Source organism: Chrysochloris asiatica, unplaced genomic scaffold (genome assembly GCF_000296735.1).
Source record: "Chrysochloris asiatica unplaced genomic scaffold, ChrAsi1.0 scaffold00024, whole genome shotgun sequence".
NCBI classification, from domain to species: Eukaryota; Metazoa; Chordata; class Mammalia; order Afrosoricida; family Chrysochloridae; genus Chrysochloris; species Chrysochloris asiatica.
In genome coordinates this window covers 10,699,822-10,705,465 of record NW_006408542.1, presented here as the reverse complement: position 1 = coordinate 10,705,465, position 5,644 = coordinate 10,699,822, and positions in this window count along the sequence as shown.

Below are 5,644 nucleotides of genomic sequence, written 5' to 3'. Positions count from 1 at the left end.
GACTACAGGTCTGGTACATAACAGTTGTTTTAGAACTGGCACAAATTCTCAAAATCTCAGTTTGATTAATGCATAATTAAGGACTTTTGTAGAAATCTGGGGGATGTGGTTTGGGGGCCTTGGAGCCCAAACAGTCTGAAGGACTGCACGGCCCTGCCCACCTTGAAGGCCAAAGGTGCTTCAGACTAACTGGAAAGAAGTATAAGACCCATCTACACAATCTCAACACTAAAGAGAATTTGTATTTGTTGAAATAATCTCATAACCATTTTTCATAGCCATTATGGTTACTGTATATGTGATCATTCATAGATGTGTGACTATTGAGATGATGAAACTGGGGAACATCCCAACTTTGGAGAGTCCGTGTTTCCACATTACTGTTAATAAAAGTTCTTACATGTCAGGATTAAGTCTTTCTCATATTCATAGCTCCAGCTATTTCTGGCATTATGAATGATATTAGGTGATTAATAAGCAGTGTCCACCACCAAAGTTCATTGTAATCTTAGTTGAGTTGCTTCACAATGAGTCTTGTAGAGCACTGTGTTTGTTCAAGAAAATTTCATAGCGGTTGGGTTGGTTACTCACATGTGTAGAGGTCTGGGAACCTAAGTCTTACTTTAAAAAGGACTCTTTTGGGATAACAGTTAAGTGTTCAACGGCTGCCAAAAAAGTGTGTGGTGACCACATTGGTCACTGATAAGGGGAAGAGGGGGAAAAATAGCAATGAAGTCATGAGCTAAGCCCAACCACATTCAGTAGACCCCTGAGAAGCTGGGTAGAGACCTGGATGGCCAGAAGTATGGCAAGACCCAGGGACTCCTGGACCCAGAGGCAGTGACATGGCCACAGAGGACTAGAGTGGAGAGTAAAGTGTCCAGCTGATATGAAGTGAGGGGAGATGCACAAGAACACCCATACTTGCAGATAGTACCCACTTGACTTGGCTTTAATGGCTGAATGATCAGAACTCTACTAGAGGAAGAAAGAAGAGGGGATGTAAAAAAAAGAATAACCCACTACAATTTGATGAACTTTACCTGTACTTATGGATGTAGTAGCTCAAAAAAGTTAACAAATCTTTACAGCGAGGATCACTCCCACCCCCTCGGTACACAGGGTTAACAGGGATGGGTAACTTAGACATTGGCTACCCAAATTGGGGGGGAGGGGGACTATAAAAGCAAGAACTGACTGGCTTACAAGCTTTCAAGAGGGAGCCTAGTTCCAGATGGGGCAGGGGAAGGTAGAATCAACACTGAATGATTTCCTATCGGTTGGGACCAGGCTGGCAAAAGGAAATGGGGCTAACACTCTTGGGATACAATTGTGAATAGTTGCCATCAGGACTGACTGTGAGAAGGGTAGGAAATATAGAGGTAGATGTTTTTTGACAAAAGGAAGAGACTGATTGATTTTGCAGCCCAGGAGAAACGTTTCCTGGGACCGTCAAATGAGAAGAACATAGATCGGGACCCTACCCAGAGATACAGTGATGCCAGGGATGGAGACAGAGCCAATGATGTGAACAGATGAAGCAGCTGGGGACACTAGAATCAGGGAGGGAGAAGGACTGTGTGCTGGCAGCCGGAGAGCAGGCCTGTGTTGTGTACCCTTTGGTTATTTGATGATGCTTGGAGGGGATTGCGATCATTACAACCATTACTGTTAATATAATGTTTGTAAAATCCATGCCTAATAAACAGTTTAGAACCAAAAAAAAAAAAAAAAGTCTGTGGTTTGAACTCACCAGCAATTCCAAAAAATAAAAGCATGGCAATCTGCTCTCATAAAAATTACAGTCAAGTAAACTCTGTAGGGAAGTGCTACACTATCACAGGGAGTCACTAAGGGTCAGAATTAACTCACTGTCCCCTAACAAGTAGTGAAACAGGCTTTACTTCATCCAGAGTTACAATACCCTTTTAATGAGCATCATCTGTCTATTTGTCTCACTGTGGTGACTTCCATGTTGTGTGAACCTGGAAACTATGCCACCAGTATTTTGAATACCAGCAGGGTCACCCATGATAAACATATTTCAGCTCTTCTTCCAGAATAAGGCAGATTAGAAAGAAGGAAAAATGAACGAGCCACTTCCAAGTGTTTAGCCACTGAAAACCTAATGAATGACAGTGAAACCTGTCAGAGAGCATCAGAATTTTAAATATTGAAACATGATGAATCGCACCAGAATATTGTCAGATATAGTGCCAGAAGATGAACCCCTCAGGTTGGAAGGCACTGAAAACATGACTGGGGAAGGACTGCCATAAAGTTGACCATTATGAAGTGAACGGGGTAAAGTCTTCAGGACCTTCATGTGCTGAAAGGGGCACAACTCAAAAGGAATAGACACAGCTGTAAACATCCACTAATAAGTGGAACATGGAATGTACAAAATATGAATCTACAAAAATTAGAAGTTGTCAAAAATGAAATGAAACATCGACATCCTAGGAATTAATGAGCTGAAATAGAATGGCATTGGACATTTTGAATCTGACAGTCTCATGGCTTATTATATAAAGAATGAGAAATTGAAAAGGAATGATGTCTCATTCAAAAAGAACAGTTCAAGAATTATCTTGAAGTATAATACTGTCTCTGATAGGATAATATCTATACATCTGGTAGTGGTGGTTATGTGCCATGGAGTTGGTTCCAACTCATAGTGACCCTGCATAGGGCTTCCAGGCTATAAATCTTTGTTTCGAACTGCTGACCTTGAGGTTAGCCCCAGATTCACAACAACTATGCTACCAGAGCTCCTTAATCAAAGCTATGCAGAAGTTGTGTTAAAACTGAAGAATTCTAACAACTTGTTTAGTCTGAAATTGATCAAACATTCAATCAAGATATCTTGATAATTACTGGTAATTGGAATATAAAGGTTGGAAACAAAGAGGAAGGATCAGTAATTGGAAAATATTGCCTTGCTGATAGAAATTATGCTGGAGATTGCATTATAGAATTTTGAAAGACCAGTGACTTCTTTGCAAATACCTTTTCTAAATAACATTTAAGACAAGTATACACATGAACTGCACCAGATGGAATACATAGAAATCTGAATTAGAAAACCAAAAGGGAAGAAAATGCTCAGCATTTTTCCGGCTGAAAGAATTGAAGGAAAAAAAAAAAAAAAAATCAAGACTTGACTCTCATTAGGGTAGGATTCTTTGGGAAAAATCTGGAATTATGCAAAAAGCACCAAAAGAAGATTGAATTAATATAAAAAGTCACTGTACCAAAAAGCAGTGGTCGATGTTCAACCAATTCAAGAGGTAGCATATGATCAGGAGCCAATTATCTTGACGGGAGAAGTCCAAGGTGCATTGAAGGCATTGGCAAAGCACAAAGAACCAAGAATATATGAAATGTAAATTGGCAGTCACTCATCTATGCCAAGAAATTTGCAAGACAGCTAGCTACCTGGCCAACTGACTGGAAGAGATCCGTACTTGTGCCCATTTCAAAGAGAGGTGACCCAATTGAATATGGGTGTCCTGTGCTTTATTGACTATACAGAGGCTTTCCATTGTGTAGATTATGACAAGCTATGGACAACATCAGGAAGAAGTCCAATGTGCATTGAAGACACACGCAAAGAACGAAGTTCCTGGATTTGATGGAATATAATCTGAAATCTTTCAACAAACTGATGCAGCATTGAAGGCACGCACTAATCTATACCAAGAAATTTGGAAGACCACTTCCTGACCAACTGATTTGAAAATATCTGTATTTATGCCCATTCTAAAGAAATATGACCTGACCGAATGTGAAAATTATAGGGCAATATCATTAGTGTAACATGTAAATAAAATTTTGCTAAAGATAATTCAGAAGAGGCTGCAACAGCATGCTGGCAGGGAGTTGCCAGAGGTTCAAGCTGGATTCAGAAGAGGACATGGGATGAGTGATATCACTGATACGTCAAATGGATCTTGGCTGAAAGCAGAGAATACTAGAAAGATGTTTATCCGTACTTTATTGACTATGCAAATGATTTTGATTGGGTGAATCTTGACAAACTATGGACAACACTGTGGAGGCTGAGTATTTCAGAACACTTAATTGTGCTCATAAGGAACCTATATATAGATAAAAGGCAGACTGTCAAACACAACAAGGGAACACTGAATGTTTTAAAATTCAGAAAGGTGTATGCCAGGGTTGTATTCACCCACTATATTTATTCAGTCTGTAAACTGAGCAAATAATTTGGGAAAGTGGATTGTATGAAGAATTTGGCATCAGGATTGGAGAAAGGTGCATTAACAACCTGTGATGTGCAGATGATACTACCTTGCATGCAGGAAGCAAAGAGGACTTAAAATACTGACAAAGATTAAACACCACAGCCTTCTACATGGGTTGTACCTCAATGTAAAGAAAACAGAAATCCTCATGACTGGTGCTATAAATCATATCTGATAGATGGAGAAAATAAAAGTTGTCAAAGATTTTATTTTGCATGAATCCACCATCAACACTCAAACAGCAGTTAGGAAATCAAAGAACATGTTGCATTAGGCAAATCTATTTCACAAGACCTCTTTAAAACATTCAAGCGCAAAGTTGTCAGTTTCAAGGGTAAAATGCACCTGACCCAAGCCATTGTATTTTTAATAGCATATGCAAAAATGCATATGAAAGTTGAAAAATAAATAAGGAAGACCTTAGAAGAATTGATGCATTTGAGTTATGGTGTAGAGAAGAATATTAAAATCACCAAGGACTGCCAGAAGAACAAAAAATCTGTGTGGTAAGAAGTGCAACTGGAATGCTTCTTAGAAGTCAAGATGGCCAGACTGCAGTCCTCATACTTTAGACATATTGTCAGGAGGGATCTGTCCATGGAGAAGGACATCATGCTTGGTAAAGTAGAGAGACAGGAAAAAAAAAACAAGGAGACTCCCAATAATATGGACTAGCACAGTAGTAGCAACAATGGACTCAAGCCTAGTTGTAAATGTTAGGATGGCGCAGGACAAGGCACTGTTTTGCTCTGTAGTACATGTGGATACTATTGGTTGGAAAAGAATTTACAGCACCTAGCAACAACACCTTTTTTTTTTAAACCTGAGTTATATACTTAAATTACAAATTAAATTACAGATTAAGTGTCTTTATAATATGTATTTTTTAAAATGTTTTATTGTGAAACACTATTGTAAACTATTATGTGATAGTTTACATAGGAGAACATTAGCTTTACATTCATCCTATCATATATCATTTTGTTGCCATGGTTATAATCCCCTCCTTGCATCATCAACCAACCCAAGGGTATACCCTGCAAGGCTTTCCCCTGGTCTTCAGCACACAACCCCTCTCCCTCTCTGTGTCTAGAGTCCCCAACCATTCCCTCTCTCCATGTCATTGTTTCTGCCTCTATCTCTAGCATCACTGCTTCTCTGGGTAGGGTCCTGCATTCCGCTCTTCTCCCTTGATGGTCCCAGGGACCTCTGATCCTGGACTGCAAAGTCAACCACTCCCCTTGTTTTGCTACAAAATGTCTACCTTTACATTTCCATCCCTCACAGTCAGTCCTGATAACAATTACTCACTATTGTGCCACATGAGTGCCATCCCCATCTCCTTTCATCAGCCCCACCCAGACAGATTGGATACT